This window comes from Ahaetulla prasina, chromosome 3 (genome assembly GCF_028640845.1).
Source record: "Ahaetulla prasina isolate Xishuangbanna chromosome 3, ASM2864084v1, whole genome shotgun sequence".
Taxonomy (NCBI): domain Eukaryota; kingdom Metazoa; phylum Chordata; class Lepidosauria; order Squamata; family Colubridae; genus Ahaetulla; species Ahaetulla prasina.
Window position 1 is genome coordinate 189,483,457 of NC_080541.1, and position 18,178 is coordinate 189,501,634.

An 18,178-nucleotide genomic window follows, 5' to 3' on the forward strand; every position below is an offset into this window, starting at 1 on the left:
GTAGTCTTGTACCTTTAATTTCTGTGGTTTCAGCTTGCGCTTTGCGATGGCGGGTAAGGCTTTCACGAGTGTCCCAGGACATGATCGTGATCGCTGAGCCGGTGTCCACCTCCAATCGGCACGGCACCCCTCAATCTTTGCTTTGTAAAGATTTTTTCTCTAGGCGTGTTGATGCGTGACCCACTCTCACGACAGTCTGATTCAACCGCGCCTTTTTGAACTGACCAATCACGGGCTGCCGCGTTCCGCGCTCTGGTTGGTCAGTTTGAATTTTGGGGAAGGTTGGGGTGCTCGACAGGCCTGTGCTATGTGCCCCTTCCTTTCGCACCACCGACAAGTCGCATCCTTAAATTTGCATTGTTGTCGTTGGTGTTGCCCTCCACAACTCGCGCAGTCACCCCGGTCTTCTTTCTCTGGCCTCCCGGTGTGGAAGACTCCTTCCTCTTCCTCACCGTCCAACTCGGCCTGGACCTCTTCGTTGTGGACCGGGGTTGGTTTCGCACCAGCCGTTGGTGGGACCGGCTTTTGTGGGGTTCCCCCCCCCTGGGTAGACATCTCATGAGCCCTGGCTCCGCCCAAGGCGTTTGCCAGCGCCAAGTTGCTTTTGGACAGCAGCCGCCGTCGCAAACGTATGTCCCTGACCCCACGAATGAGTTGCTCCAGCAATGCCTCGTCCAAGTCTCGGAACTCGCAATGGTTCGTGGCTTTCCTCAGGGCTGCCATGTATACGCTGATGGATTCGCCCTCTTGCTGCCTCGCTCCTGAATTCCCGTTGCACATACTTGGACGGCGTTGGTGCATAATGGGCTTTCAACAGGGTCTGTAGAGTCTGCCACGGCACCGATTGTACGGCGTTGGCTCCGCCAACGATTCTGCGTGTCGAAAACCTCTGGACCGCAGTGGCTCAGGAAATCGCTCGCTTCCTGTTGTCTGAGACTCCTTGAGTTCGTTCGCCTCGAGGAAACACTCAAACGAGCCATGTATGACCCCATTTTCCTTAGCTGGGTCGAATGGCGCTGGCGGTGTGTAGCTGGACATCGCTGCTTTCCGCCCCTTGTTTGCTGGGTTCGCGTCTTCCTGGTGACTTCAGCTTTTTTCCTGGCGCTCTTAGCCTCGAGATCCCACCTTCGTCGCCAGTGTTAGATTCGGGCAATAACGAGGCAGGAGACCAGGATAGTGACAACAGCTCTTTACTATATGGTGAACCCAGCAACCCGGGCTGGGAAAACCCACTCTTTATATACAGTTTAGCCAGAGGCTTCGTCCAATCAGCAACGTGCTTTTTCCCGCTCAGTTTTCCCTCCAAACTCTTAAAGATACATTACAAATAGGATAAGACTGCAGTGCTGGTAACTAAACTGTTTCCCTTAAGAAAAAAAATGGTGCAAATTGTAAAGCCACTGACATACATTTAGCATTTCTGAAATTCCATAAACAAATTTCAACAGTGGTCAGAAAAGTTCATGATCATGCAAATGGACAATGACAATAGGTAATTTTCTCAGGTTCAGCCGCATATCCTCCTTGCTCTGGTGCCAGGATGGCCCAGTTACAGTTTGGGAGACATGAATGGAAAGTATCATCATCAATTGACTCCTAACTCATCTCAACAACCATCCATCTCTTCTACTTCAAATGATAAGAAAAGTGGCATGTCCCAAACCCTGCAACGGACTGGTGAAATGCTCATCCTGAGCAAGCAATTCCTGTGCTGAATTGGATATTGGATTAAATAATTTTTGAGGTGACATTCTAATTGTATAGGTCTATGATTCTTTGACTATTGGTTGCTTTTTACTTATACAGATAGAAATGGTATGCTTACAAATAGCAATGATTGGTGTTTGCTTTCCCAGCATGAATGGGTGAAGGAGGGAAATTTATCAATGGGAGTCTGTGGTAACTGCTGTCCTGACAGAACATCTAGCCAAACTATGACATCTGGAGAATGATTTTCCAAGTCAATCTCATTTCTAGCTGATATCAGCATGGAAGACAGACAGCTTAAGGCCACTGTAGAATTGCTCTCAGTCTTTTCAGTAGCACTATCCAATAGTATTCTATAAAAATAGGGATCTTTTCAAAGAAAAGCATCAGTGGTCATTAATTGTAAAAGTATACTGTATTGTCCCACAGGGGAACACCAAGATTAATATCATATAACCACACAAAGAGATATATACTGCTTCTGTTCTCTAAGGTCAAATAACATTAGTGGAAAATTTAACTGAGGGGGCAAATCTGGTATAAATATTGCAATGCAACATATATGACTCAATGCTTCATTAACACTTCTGTCAGAAACATTGAAAATAAGAAGTGGGAACTGTTCACTAAAGATAGTATTAAAAAAAATCTTCACAACACAACACCCTGGGGAAATCAAATAGCGACAAAATATTCAACATCAGCATAGCATACCTTTCCATAAAAAGAACTAGAAAAGTAATGCCCATTTCTTCCTTATTTAACCTGCTTAAATGAGGGTATGATGAAGGATAAAGAGAGGTATATAGAGGTATTGTTCTAGAACTGAAGAAGCTTCAATTGAAAGCTTTTTCAGGATGAAAAGCAAAATGTTTTCAAGGGAAAAAAAACGCTAAGAAAGTCCAATTGTCTTTTGAATAGCACCTTTGGGACTTCATGTAAGCTCTTTTAAGTACATCAGAGCAACACCTTTCAAATACTCCCAAGTGAAGAAATGAGTGCAATAAAACATGTTTTAACACGCAAAAAGCATTAATAGCTGAGAAGGTGAGTATTGCTTTGAGGCAAATATTAATATAATGATTATATATTTAATCTGCACCATAAGCTTTTACAACACATCGATGAATACAATTTGTTCAAAAAGAACAGAAAGTATAAAAATAAAAGTCATTTATTCACTGTACCTCTAGTGTTGGCTTTATACCAGCCCGACACATTCCAAAACTTCTTGAGTCTAGTAATCCTAATTAAAGGTGAAAATTAGAACTATTTGAGAGCTTACTTTTCGGAATAGGGAAATCTCCTATATTGATCCTATCCAGATTCAAGAAATGAAAGGAGGGGGACTCCCCTCTTCAGATCAGGTGGTGACAGCTTACTTAATGGCTCTGAGTAGAGCTTTTTTACTTGAGAAAACAGCTATCCCCAAGTGTTCTACAACTCAGGTAAAAAGCTTAGGAAGGTAAAGATCCCAGGGGTGCATTCAGCAGGCTTGTATTAAGATTTTGCTCCACTGCTCAACTAAAGAGAAAATACAAATGATGCAAACTGCAGATTGCAAATTATTGATTGCAAAAAAAAAAAAAGTAACTCAAGTAATACTGACAGGGAACTTTAATTGCCCCAATATCTGTTGAGAAACAAACATATTCCTTTCAGGAAATTCCTGAATTGTGTTGCTGACAACCTTGTCCATCAGAGAGTGGAGGAAGGTACAAAAGGATCATATATTCTTTACTTGATATTGACCAGTAGGAAAAACTATACTGAGGAAATGGAATATGCAAGAATACGAAGAAATCATGCAATTCTGAAGTTCTTAATATCAGGGGAAAGTAAAATTGTGTATGGTTAAATGTATATCCTAGACTATAATGAAATAAAATTTAATAATCCTAGAGCAGTTATAAGAAAGGTCTCGTTAAAGGAGAAGTAATGGGGGGGAACACCAAGAGTTCCCGAAAAGAATATAGATACAAAAAGTAAACTTCCAAATAATTCCAAGGAAGGAAAAATAAGGACAGCAGATAAAACCAATTTAGTTACCTAAAAGGCTCTGGTGGGATAGAAACATATATAGATGCTGTAAAGAGGAAAGATCCCAGATCTCTTCTAACTTGTTTGGCTACAGACAAGCAGCCAGAAGTATAGAAAGAGACGCTAAAGCTCCAAATGGTCTGACATTGAGGAAGGATGCTATGAACAATTAAAAATCCTTGTGACTTGATGGGTGGATAAAAATGCCAAACTCAGTCTAAACATCTGGCTGATTATGCAATGAACTTTAATAATAATAATAATAATAATAATAATAATAATAATAATAATAATAATAATAATAATAATAATAATAATAATACAAAATAATAATACAAAATCCAGCATAGTTATCTCGTTTGTTGTGTATACTGTCATTTTGAATCATCATGATCATCATCAGACAGTTGAAGGAGAAACATGCTCTGGCAGATTATGTGAAAGACAGTGTTGAACCAGCTTTGATGGAGGTCAACCAGAGGAAGTTGCTAAAAGTACAGCAAACCAAGTATCAATATAGGAAAACAGCGATGCAAGCTCAAGCTGACAGCTGGTGTAACACAAGCACTGCATGGACAGTTCCTTGAAAAGATCCAAGGAAAAGTAGATAAGGAAAAGACCTGGTTATGGCTGACCAATGGAACATTGAAGAAAGAAACAGAGGGCCTGATTTTTATGGCCCAAGAACAAGCCATTAGAACAAATGTAATCAAAGTCAGAATAGAAAAATCTGCTGATGATCCCAAATGCAGACTCTGCAAAGAAGTGGATGAAACCATTGATTACATACTGAGCTGTTGTAAGACAACAGCTCAGACCGACTACAAACAACATCAAAACACAGTCGCTCAGATGGTTTACTGGAACTTCTGTTACAACTGCCATCTGCCTGTAGCAAAGAACTGGTGGGATCATAAGCCTGAAAAAGTGATTGAAAATGAGCATGCAAAACTACTGTGGGATTTCTGAATACAGACTGATAAAGTTTTGGAACACAATACCCCAGATATCACGATTGTGGAAAAGAAAAAAGTGTGGATAGTCGACATTGCTATACCTGGTGACAGCAGAATTGATGAGAAACAACTTGAAAAAGTCACCAGATATCAAGATTTGAGAATCAAATTGCAGAGACTTTGGCATAAACCAGTGCAGGTGGTTCCAGTGGTACTCTGCACACTGGGAGCTGTGCCTAAAGACCTAGGCAAGCACTTAAAAGCAATTGGCGCTGACAAGATCACCATTGGTCAGCTGCAGAAGGCCACCTTACTGGGATATGCTCGCAAAATTCGCCGATACATCACGCAGTCCTAAACTCTTGGGAAGTGTTCGACTAGTGATCTGTGATACGAAATCCAGCATAATTATCTCGTTTGCTGTGTATACTGTCATTTTGTGTAAATATAATATAATAATAATAATAATAATATGATATTCTTGTTTTTTGTTAAAAACGGGATGTGTGTGAAGGCCAACACCAGAAGAAGAAAATAATGATTTCCAGAAGAAGAAGAAAACCACCCCAAACCACTGCAAATAATCAATAATGCAGGCTGGTTGCCAAGTGCCCGAAATGCAAAAATGTGATCATATTGGAATTTTGAAACCAGGTCATAAGTAGCTCTGGGGAGATCCATAATCACTTCAAAAGGTCGCTAAGTGACCCATTGCAATTTGAGGACTACCTATATTTAATTTTTGTCCCATTTTCTCACTATGCTCCATCACTTTTATTACTAATCTTTGTAGATCTTTTGTATTTGGTTAACAGAGTAGTGTCATAAGACACTATAGAACAGATTATTGATGTTTCTTCCTCTAATTTTAAAACATGATCCCCCTCTTCCAATTTAGCTTCTCCTAATATGAATTCAGCATATAGGGTAAATAAATAAGGAGAGAGAACATAGTTTTGTCTTATTTCTTTGTCAACTTGGAGCCAGCCTTTCACAATATTTGGTCTATTGTGTTTCTCATGCAAACAATGGGATGTTTTGGGATTCCCATTATTCTCAGTATACTCCACAGCTGGCCATGATTCACAATAACTGAAGGAATTTCTGCAATGAATGGAGCATGAAATAACTTCTTTTTGGTACTCTTGGCTTTTATCCTGCATGCCTTGTGCCTCTCAGTTTTCTCTAAAGTCAACTTGAGGGCGTATAGTAGCTCAGGAGGTTAGGACGCCAGACTGACAATTAGCAGGTATGTATTTGATACCTAGTTGCTGCCTTGGGATGGAATGAGCTGTCATCACATGTTTTATTTGTTTTATTTATTTTTATTTTATTAGATTTTTATACCGCCCTTCTCCTGAAGGACTCAGGGCGGTGTACAGCCAAATAATAAAACCCCACAATATACACATTAAAACAGAAACTTAAAACCAAGCATATTACATAAATGGCCGAAATTTAAAACAATCAATTTAAAACTCTAAAATTCATAAATAACCCCAATTAAAATTTAATAAGACTTTTAAGCCAGTCCCGCTTGAATAAATAAATGCATTTTCAGCTCACGGCGAAAGGTCCGAAGATCAGGCAATTGGCGTAAACCAGGGGGAAGTTCATTCCAAAGAGTAGGAGCTCCGACAGAGAAGGCCCTACCCCTGGGGGCCGCCAGCCGACATTGTTTGGCGGACGGCACCCTGAGAAGACCCTCTCTGTGTGAGCGTATGGGTCGGTGGGAGGCATAAGGTAACAGCAGGCGGTCCCGTAAGTACCCGGGCCCTAAGCCATGGAGCGCTTTAAAGGTGATAACCAAAATCTTAAAGCGCACCCGAAAGACCACAGGAAGCCAGTGCAGGCTGCGCAGGAGTGGTGTTACATGGGAGCAACAAGTGGCTCCCACTATTACCCGCGCAGCTGCATTCTGAGCTAGATGAAGCCTCCGGGTGCACTTCAAGGGCAGCCCCATGTAGAGAGCATTGCAATAATCCAAACGAGAAGTGACAAGAGCATGAGTGACCGTGCATAAGGCATCCTGGTCAAGGAAGGGGCGCAACTGGCGAACCAAGCGTACTTGGTGAAAGGCCCTCCTGGAGACGGCCGCCAAATGATATTCAAACGACAGCCGCCCATCCAGGAGGACACCCAAGTTGCGCACCCTTTCCATTGGGGCCAATAACTCGCCCCCAACAGTCAGCTGCGGTTGCAGCTGACTATACCGGGGTGCCGGCATCCACAGCCACTCCGTCTTGGAGGGATTGAGCTTGAGTCTGTTTCTCCCCATCCAGACCCGTACGGCTTCCAGGCACCGGGACAGCACTTCGACAGCTTTGTTGGGGTGGTCCGGGGTGGAAAAGTACAGCTGCGTGTCATCAGCGTACAGATGGTAACTCACCCCAAAACCACTGATGACCTCACCCAGCGGCTTCATATAGATGTTGAACAGGAGAGGCGAGAGAATCGACCCCTGAGGCACCCCACAAGTAAGGCGCCTCGCGGTCGATCTCTGCCCCCCTGTCAACACCGTCTGCGACCGGTCGGAGAGATAGGAGGAGAACCACCGATGGATGGTGCCTTCCACTCCCAAACTCTCCAACCGGTGCAGCAAGATACCATGGCCGATGGTATCAAAAGCCGCTGGGAGATCTAATAGGACCAGGGCAGAGGAATAACCCCTATCCCTGGCCCTCCAGAGGTCATCCACCAACGCGACCAAAGCTGTCTCCGTACTATGTCCGGGCCGGAAGCCGGACTGGAACGGGTCTAGATAGACAGCTTCATCCAGGTACTGGGGAAGCTGCCATGCAACCACACTCTCTACAACCTTCGCCACAAAGCGAAGGTTGGAGACTGGATGATAATTTCCCAAAATAGCTGGATCCAGGGAAGGCTTCTTGAGGAGGGGTCTCACCACCGCCTCTTTCAAGGCAATGGGGAAAACCCCTTCCAACAATGAAGCATTTATAATTCCCCGGAGCCAGCCTCGTGTCACTTCCTGTGTAGCCAGCACTAACCAGGAGAGACACGGGTCCAGTAAACATGTAGTTGCATGTAACCTCCCCAGTAACCTGTCCACGTCCTCGAGAGCCACAGAATCAAATTCATCCCAAACAACCTCAACAAGACGCGTCTCCGTCATCTCATTTGGATCATCGCAATTTTGGTCTAAACTATCCCGAAGCTGAACGATTTTATCGTATAGATAACCGTTAAACTCCTCAGCACGTCCCTGTAAGGGGTCATCCCGCCCCTCCTGGTGAAGGAGGGAGCGGGTCACCCGAAACAGGGCGGCCGGGCGGTTATCTGCCGATGCAATGAGAGTGGAAACGTAAGAACGTTTCGCCTCCCTCATTGCCACTAGATTGGTCTTAGTAAAAGACCTCACTAGTGTCCGATCAGCCTCGGAACCGCTAGACCTCCAGGTACTCTCTAGGCGTCTTCTCAGGCGTTTCATCTCCCTCAGCTCCTCAGAAAACCAAGGAGCCAATTGAGATCTGCGCCGGGTCAGAGGCCGCAAAGGCACGACACGGTCCAAATCCCCAGCCGCGGCCCGTTCCCAGGCCGCAACTAGTTCTTCAGTCGTGCCGTGGGCAAGATCCTCAGGGAACGGCCCAAGCTCCGTCTGGAACCTCTCAGGGTCCATCAGGCGCCTGGGACGGAACCAACGCATTGGCTCCGTCTCCCTGCGGTGGTGAGTGGTGGTCCGAAAGTCTAGGCGAAGGAGAAAATGATCTGACCATGACACCGGTTCCGTCACTAAATCTCCTAGTTCCAGATCATTAAACCACTATCCAGAGATAAAAATCAGATCTAGTGTGCCTCCCCCAGTGTGTGTAGGCCATCAGTTACTTGAATCAGGTCCAAGGCCGTCATGGAAGCCTGGAACTCCTGGACCACCGTTGATGACAAGCCGGCCGATGGCAAGTTGAAATCCCCCATGACCAAAAGTCTGGGAATCTCAACCGCCACCCCGACAAGCACCTCCAGTAGCTCAGGTAGGGCTGTAGTCACGCAGCAAGGAGCCAGGTACGCGATCAACAGACCCATCTGATTCCTATGGTCCCACTTCACAAGGAGGGATTCACAACCAGCTATCTGAGGCACAGTGGACTCCCTCGGCTCTAGACTTTCTTTAATCACAACCGCCACCCCGCCACCCCTACCTTGGGCCCTCAGCTGATGGAATGCACGGAAATCCGGAGGGCACAGTTCAACCAGGGGTACACCCCCCTCTGTGCCCAACCAGGTCTCCGTAATGCCCATAAAGTCCGCGGACTCCCTCTGAATAAGGTCACAAATCAAGGGAGCCTTATTAACCATGGACCGGGCATTGCACAGCATCAGCCAAGGACCCAAGCTCTGAGGGTCCTGGCCATCCAGGGAACGAGTAAGGACTGAGGGGCCGGAGCACGTGATCGCTTTTAAACATCGAACACGTGCTCCCACAGAACGATACGGCCCCTTGCCTCCGCCATATCTGCCTCTCCCACTTACCGTACAGATGGAATGGCACTCTACGCTCTGAACACCCCCCTCCCCCCTTGTCTTCGGACCAGATAAAGTAATGCCGTGAGCACGCGTTGGGACTGGACATACCCTCCCCGACGGGTTTCTCCCCCTACCCTGTTCTAGCTCCTGCTGACCCAGCAGTTTAAATTACCCACTTTCATGGGTAGGTAGATGAGTACCACTTCAGAGAGCAATTTAATGGGGATATGAAAGGAGCCCCAAACTGAGTGGTCCCTGGGCAATGGTGATGTCACCGTTCAGTTCTTTCAATCTGAAAGTGCTTCGGAGCTCCTGACACAAATGTAGGAGTAGTAACTTGATCATCTGCATACGAAATTAGACATATTGTATGATAGTTTGTATACTCTGTGAAATTTCCTTTTTTGGTAATGGAATGTAGATTGGCAATCTGACGGCCATAGTGTCAGTCTCCAAATATTCTGGTTTAGCTTAGTTAGAATCTTTACTGATTTCTTTTCTAGTGCTTGCCATATTTCAGTGGAAATATTTGTATCATATTTAACTACCCAAGGATTAATGATCAAAGGCCAGATAGATCCATTTTTAATCCACCTATTACTATTACTCCTAGATTATCACCCTTTAAAAAGTGACAACATAGACAGATTCCATATGGGAGTGTATGAAATCCAGTTGAATTTCATTGAGAGATTAGGCTGAACATGCTTAATAACAATTAGTTAGATCTGCATCCTGACTTTAAGGAGTTCTACATCTCAAGCATACTTTTTAATTTTTTTTTGTTATTTCAATTACTAGTTTTTAAAGGTCATTTATCTTATATCTTAGATACTAATGAACATTACTGTAAATATTATAAAAAATAATATCCTATTCTAATTAAGATTAGTTTAGGTTTAATTAATTCTATAGTGCTTAATGTGTCTTAAGTTTCATTGGGTTTAATCTTATAAATTTTAGCTTACTAGCCTCTCTATAGTGTACATGTTGTCATTATCATTTTATATTATAAATCTATTAATTTAATTGTGTTTTTAGTCAACACTTGATAATTTTGTCATCAATGTTTATTTTACATTTTTATTATTCAAAGACAGAAATGACGATTTACATTATAACGATGAATCAGAAAAAGCTAAATATTGCATCAGTGCCTTAGAAACATGTTTCTTGGACATATCTCAAAACAAAAGCTTCTATAAAAAAATGAAGCAAAAAGTCAAATTAAGAATTATATATCTTTAAATGACAAAAGACATAGTTAACCTCTAGAAGTGTAAACATTTCAATTAAAAATTTGTGTTCTTTCAGGAGGATTTTTTAAAATGGATTACATCACTGGTTCTCAACTCATGGTCCGCAGACTGCTGGGGGGACTATAATGTCATCACAGGAGGCCTGCGAAGGCTTGGATAAATTTTATGATTTAAACCTTAAGTTAAGTTTTGGGAGTCTGTGGCCATGGCCCATGACCATTTAAAGGGGGTCCCTGGTGAAGAAAAGTTTGAAAACCACTGGATTAAACAAATGCATCAGAAATTATGATGAATGTTACAAAATATGATTCAAAATGAAATAGGAAGATTTTTACTGTTATGATTTCAGTTTATCAATTTATTGATTTCAGTTTGTTTCAATTTATACTCCATTCTTTTATTTAAAATGTCACTTCTTGAAACTGTGGAAGGAGATCTTTTGTTAGAGATCTGAATGGAACTCTTTTCCAAAATCTTGACAAATCTGTTCATATAAAAGAAACTCTGCTAAACTCCCCAAAATGTTTTAGACTATACTGTACACCTGTGCTTTCCCTTTCAGACATCTGGAAATGAACACATCTTCAAAGACGCAAAGGCTAGCGCTTTCCTACTTGAAAACCATCATGGATCTATTGTTAGACACCTTGCAATTTGCATAGTGAGCAAATAGATCAACAGATGATGCTGTTAATATGGCTCTGCACTACATCTTACAACATCTTGAATCTCCAAAGACCTATGCAAGGGTCCTCTTTGTAGACTTTAGTTCAGCATTCAATACCATCATTCCAGACACTCTTCTAATTAAGCTAAACCAGGTACAGGTAAGTGGACCACAAACTTCCTAACAAACAGGAAGCAGCAGGTGAAGCTAAGCAGGATCACATCAGATACCTGTACAATTAGCACAGGGGCCCCCCAAGGCTGTGTGCTCTCCCCACTTCTCTTCTCTCTGTATACCAATGACTGCATCTCCAACGATCCATTTGTTAAACTACTGAAGTTCACAGATGACACAACAGTGATTGGTCTCATTCGAGACAATGATGAATCCGCATATAGATGAGAGGTTGAACGACTAGCCTTGTGGTGCTACCGAAACAATCTGGAACTGAACACATTCAAAACCGTAGAAATGATGGTAGACTTTAGGAGAAACCCTTCCATACTTCCACCTCTCCCAATACTAGACAATACAGTATCAACAGTAGAAACCTTCAAATTTCTAGGTTCTATCATATCGCAAGATCTAAAATGGACAGCTAACATCAAAAACATCATCAAAAAAGGACAGCAAAGAATGTTCTTTCTGCGCCAACTCAGAAAGCTCAAACTGCCCAAGGAGCTGCTGATCCAGTTCTACAAAGGAATTATTGAGTCTGTCATTTGCACCTCTATAACTGTCTGGTTTGGTTCTGCAACCCAACAAGACAGATACAGATTTCAGAGGATAATTAGAACTGCAGAAAAAATAATTGCTACCAACCTGCCTTCAATTGAGGACCTGTATACTGCACGAATCAAGAAGAGGGCTGTGAAAATATTTACAGATCCCTCACATTCTGGACATAAACTGATTCATCTCCTACCATCAAAACGACGCTATAGAGCATTGAACACCAGAACAACTAGACACAAGAACAGTTTTTTCCCGAAGGCCATCACTCTGCTAAACAAATAATTCCCTCAACATTGTCAAACTACTTACTAAATCTACACTACTATTAATCTTTTCATCGTTTCCATCACCAATCTCTTTCCACATGACTGTATGACTGTAATTTTTTGTTGCTATCATTAAGGGTTAAATTGCAACCTATGACCATCATTTGTGTTGTAAATGTTGTACCTTTGATGAAGGTTTTTTTTTCCTTTTATGTACACTGAGAGCATATGCACCAAAACAAATTCCTTGTTTGTCCAATCACACTTGGCCAATAAATTTCTATTCTATTCTATTCTAAACTGTTTCAACTCCTGCTCTCAAAACGATGCTATAGAGCACTGCACACCAGAACAACTAGACACAAGAACAGTTTTTTCCCAAAGGCCATCACTCTGCTAAACAAATAATTCCCTCAACACTGTCAAACTATTTACTAAATCTGCACTACTATTAATCTTCTCATCGTTTCCATCACCAATTTCTTTCCACTTATGACTGTATGACTGTAACTTTGTTGCTGGTAATCCTTATGATTTATATTGATATTGATTGTTCCTGATTACTTATTTGTACCCTATGATTATCATTAAGTGTTGTATCATTAAGTGTTAAATTGTACCCTATGACCATCATTTGTGTTGTAAATGTTGTACCTTGATGAAGGTATCTTTGCTTTTATGTACACTGAGAGCATATGCACCAAGATAAATTCCTTGTGTGTCCAATCACACTTGGCCAATAAAATTCTATTCTATTCTATTCTATTCTATTCTATTCTATTCTATTCTATTCTATTCTATTCTATTCTATTCTATTCTGGACATTTTTGTCTTTCGCCCTTGTCCAGTTCATTTTTAACCATTTTTAACCAAATTTCACCTCGCTCCAGAGAAACACATACATTTTTTGTCTGCTCTTGTATAACTGTGCTAGTCATTAATTATTGATCATTGTAATTATATGGTATTCTCTCTTCTGTATATCTATGTATGAAAAAGAATAGAACTTGGATTAGAAACAGTAACGTTTTTGCCTCTTGATTTCTATCCTATTCCATTTGGAGCAGCTTCAAATATCTTGGAATGTATTACATGAAAAACTTCAATGAGTAGATCAGCTATCATCTCAATAATCAAAAACATGGCAAATAAATAAGCATTATAGAAATTTATATGTCAAAATACCTTGAGGGTTCTATGTACTGTTTTGGTAATGTGAACTGGACTTCCAGAGTCTAAAAGACATACAAATCAGCTGAAAGAATTGCTTTGTCATTATTATTTAATAATAGATTGTATTAATTAGGCAATATAATATATCAGACAATTTTTTCTTGAGGTTAAATTTAAAGCTTACACAAATGGAAAGAGTTCCGGAGATACAGCAAGAAAGCTGGGAAGAACAGGCATTACAAACTTTCTGACACCTGTTTATTCTCTGTCTGATGATAGGGCCTTGAAATTATTTTCCTTCTTGTATGTTTGACCTAAAAAAAGCAAAAATTGCAACCTCCCATTGACTCTTACTTTTTAACAAGCACTGCAAAATCTTTCCTGATACCTCAAATGATCTTTCTAAGCTAATTCTATACAAAGCCACAATACTGTGCATGGGAATGATTGGCCTATTTCACACTGTGTGCAAGTATTAAAAACACAGAAGCAGGCAACCTGACTCTTCAAACAAGTCTTGTAGTTTCTGCCATCAAGTTGAACAAGAGGATGCATATGTTTAAATCTAAGGTACAATCAAATAACAAAAGAGAAATAGTTTTGTAAAATCTAATTCAGAACACTGAGAATATTTTAATCTTATAGTGGGATCTGTGTATATACATAGTTCTAAAATCTGATGCTTACAGAACACACAAAAATGGTTCAGCAGCTGCTATGCTATGGCAGCTGTTTCTCTTGTTCTGTACTGTCATACTGTCCCTGTTTATTTCAACCATTTGTCAATCCATCTGTTATTTCAAACTAGATTTCAAAAGCTTCTGGATGGAGAGAGGCTATTCAAGTTACATACTACCTTTGGAAATGCATCTGTCCCATCTGAGCATTATGATCATCAAATTAAGGTTATCTTTTCATCTCATCCCCTCAAGTAAGCAATTCATCCATGATACAGTTTTACTTTTTCACAAGAATATATCCAGGGATTAGATATATTATTCATTTCTAGGAAGAAACACCATCACATAATACTACCAGTACCTGGTTTCACACAGGCTTCTGATAACACCTAATGCTGTTAGCCTAAAAAAAAAATAAACCCTAGAACCTTCAATATGAAGGCATTCAGTGAAAACCGAGCTACTGAGATATATGCGAATTGCAAAACTGCATTAAATCTTGGCGAAAAAATCGATAGGACCCAGTCTACGTTATTCAGAGACCTTTCAAAAAAGAATAGACCTCAGCCCATTTTTCAAGTATTAAATGCAACCGCTTTTGAACGACACCAAAATCAGTTGGCTTTGAATACTATTCAAGACATCACGGTAGGAACAGCCTCTCTCTGGCTTAAAGAGCAACAGGCTAAGGCTTTTTCATTCGTTTTTTTACAGTAGTTTTCCCCGCTAAGAGCCACAAGCCAGCCTCGTACCGTCGGGGTACAAAGGACGCACGTTCCCCCTCCGTCTCTCTCAGCAGCCTTAATGTTCCGGGCGGAGCTGGCCATCTCCAGCTTACCACATCTCTTTCCCTGCGCTCAGCATCGCGGCGGCCGTCTGTCTACGCCCATCGCCTCTACCGCCTTTGCTCAGAGCCAGGCTGCCGGCTCACTCCTCGGAGCAGCTGCCCGGAAGCGATGGGCGGCGGGGACCACCAAGCTGGAAGGCAGGGAACCCACCGCTCACCCCTCCAGAGAGCTGCACGGGAAGCCCACCGTTTAAGCTCCCGAGGGGCGGCATCCTCCGTGGCAGAAAAGCCCAAGGCATCCAGAGACGTCCACCCCGAGCACGCTGGCGCTCGCCGCCTCGCTTGCTCTTCCACTCCCGCGGCAGTATCAGGGGAGGGGGCTGACGTGATGCGGCAAGGATGGATAGGCGGAGGCCTCTGGAGCGGGCGGCGCACTTGTCTCACGCGCTCAGGCCACGAAAGCGCCGGCTGGGCGAACCGTCCGGGCTCCGGGATCCAGCTACCGACTGACCGCAGCACCTCATGCCGGCGCGATCGCCGCGATCAGCCCAGATTCCTTCGAAGCAACAGAAGCAAGTCTTGGCTTAGTTCTTTGCCCATCCGCGCACGTCTCGCCTAGTGGGGAAGGGATGACAGAGGGAGCTGGCAGGGGAACGCCATCGCATTCGGCCCCTCCGGATACAAACCGCTACTCACCGCTTGGACAGCAGCTTCGCCTCGCAGCTGTACGACAGCGTCCCGGCTCGGGAGAAGCCACGCCCCCAAACCCATCCTTATCCCATGTCTCGCCACGCCCTCTTTTCCATTCCAACCAGTTCTCCTGAATATTACTCAGCGCTGTTTCGATTGGTAGAAGCGACGCTCTGTTTCTGCTCCGCCGGGATGATGTTTTCTTAGCCCCGCCTCTCCCCATGCGGATAAAGGAATGACAGCACAAGGGCGGGCTTCTTACGTTTATGCTATGGACGACCCTAAACGAAGAACGCTGATAATTCAGTTGAACAGGTTCCCCATGTGTGCATGTGTATGTCATGTGTGTGTGTATGAATAATGAATGGTGTTTATGTGTGTGTGTGAGATGTATGCTTGTGTCATATATGACACATGCATACACATACAGATACCCATATACATACGCATATTAAAAAATGTATCCCAAACAGGTACACTTCCTCCTCTCGTTGAGCGAGGAATCAAAAAATGGGCACGCAGGTTGTAGTACATTTAATATATTTCCATTCATTTCCATTCATCAACTTCATTTGAGACTTGTTTTGTTAAACTATATCCATTATTTAGCAACTGCTGCTTTAAAAACTTGCTTTGAATAAATCGGCACAGATCAGGTTGTATTTATTGTACTTATAAATCACACAGTGTATCACTAAGGATCCAGTCTTACTCCAATTTTGACAATGCACAAAGTGTTATTCACTCAGATAACTCTAAGACATGTACAAGAAAAACATCCAGAGGCAATGCAGCAATAAAAATGACACAATTATATAAAATATAACACAATGTACAATTAATCATAATATAATAGTTCCATTTCTGGCACAGGAGCTCCACAATGTTCTCATCCTCAAAGATCCAGTAGTGGGATTCAAGTAATTTAACAACCAGTTCTCTGCCCTAATGATTTCTTCTAACAAACAGTTTGCCAAACTGCTCAGAAAGTTAACAACTGGTTCTCCTGAAGTGGTGCGAACTGGCTGAATCCCATCACTGCAAAGATCCCCTGAAGCTGTCCTATTTGTTTTTAATTGAAAAAGTTTTACAAGATTTTTTTCCCCATACATCCCCCATCCCCAACCCTAACCCTTCTCCTCCCTCCTCCTCCTTCCCCCATCCCCTGTCCCCCCCACCCACTTCCCAGAGCAAATACAGGGTATCGTATCTAACAATCATAAACTAAAATATGCTAATTAACATAAACTCCCATCCCTCTTCTTGAACCTCAACTCCCCTTTTCCATAAAAAAAGAAGAAAAAGGAAAATATTAATACTAATACAATTACCTTCTATTCATTTAAAAGCTATTTAGTATTTTGTTATTTCAATCTCCATTATATATATCTTTCAAAAATAATCTTTCAAATATGGTGATAATTCTACCTTCTCATCTAAGTCCATTAAATTTAAAGTCCAATCTTCTGTAATAAACAATATCCCATCTTCCAATGTTGTAATATCAAAAATTATTCCTCAGTATACCTTATAATCCATCATATTTATATCTCCATCATACTTAATAATAAACATCATCTTTCCTTATATGAATTTAACATTTACCTCATATTCTTCCCCATATTCCCCATACCATAACTTTCTAAACAATTTACACCCCATTTATCATACAATTCATAACTTCTTTCTACTTTTTCTATTCAGAAATATCGCTTATAATTTACCCTATCCCATGAAAGGAAAGTCTTTTCATTTGAAAATATTACTTCTTTACTCCTTGCTGTTTACGTTTAGTAGTTACAATCATAAAAAATCATAAAAAAGCAGTCCCATTTTTATAAGCTTCTTTCTCTAGTAAACTTTCTTCTTGTATTAAGCTACATAAGAGTATTCTACTATTTTAATTCTAAATTTATAGTTCTGAATTTTAATTAAATTCTGATTTTTTATTAAATTCTGAATTTTAATTAATTTAATTCAGAATCAATTTTGTAATAAGCTATTCAGTAATAATCCACATAAGATTTTTCTGTAATAAGCTTCTTTCCAATAATATGCCACAAGATCTGCTACAGTAGGCATATCGGCTGTTTTAAAAAACTGGCCTCTATTCAAGTTTTTCTACCTTGTACCACTACTTCTAAGTGTATTGGTGCAAAATACATACATTAACCATATCATGAGGGTTTATACATCGAGCCATCTAAACAGAGCAATTTTATTTATAACTAAACATAATATAAAACTTAATAAAAATTAATGCGAATAAAACATTGAAGGTACTTCATTAGGTACACCATAATTTATTTATAAGTTGACTTATTTTTAAATTACTTTTACAATTAGGCCTTTAACTACATTTTGACTGCTAGTAAAGCAGAGAATAAAAATAGTTTTGACTAAAAGTTGTAGATTAAATCATAAAGATAAGGTATTTTTGCTGGCTACCTTTACCACACTATCATGCAAACTAGCTCAGTGATTAATTTATGATTTAGAGCAGAGTTCCCCAACCTTTCTGACTTTGCAGACCAGTGGGGGGGAGAGAAATGGTTCCGTGCAAGTGGTGGACAAGCGCAGCCGAACAACTCCATTTGCGCGACCAGGGGACACATGCTCCTGCCACTCATGCAAATAAAGTGCGCATACATGCGCTCATCCACTGCTCGCGCAAGTGGGCATGCGTGCGCATGGGTTTGCCTGCCATTTCCAGAGCCCCGTTCCAAACTGCTCAAG

General features: G+C 41.6%; 1 protein-coding gene across 3 annotated transcripts in view; it reads right to left on the reverse strand.

Annotated features, from left to right (window-relative positions):
• PPFIA4 (PTPRF interacting protein alpha 4) overlaps positions 1 to 15,505 on the reverse strand; it is a 142,215-nt gene extending 126,710 nt beyond the window's left edge. Inside the window, exon 1 of one of the 3 annotated variants that reach the window (XM_058176119.1) lies at positions 14,804 to 15,416. The gene's annotated coding sequence lies outside the window, so the exon portion shown is untranslated. Of the gene's footprint in view, positions 1 to 14,717; positions 15,417 to 15,448 lie in introns of those variants that run through there. The other 2 variants (XM_058176120.1, XM_058176121.1) reach the window with 2 other exon arrangements.
• Positions 15,506 to 18,178: the final 2,673 nt, after the last annotated feature.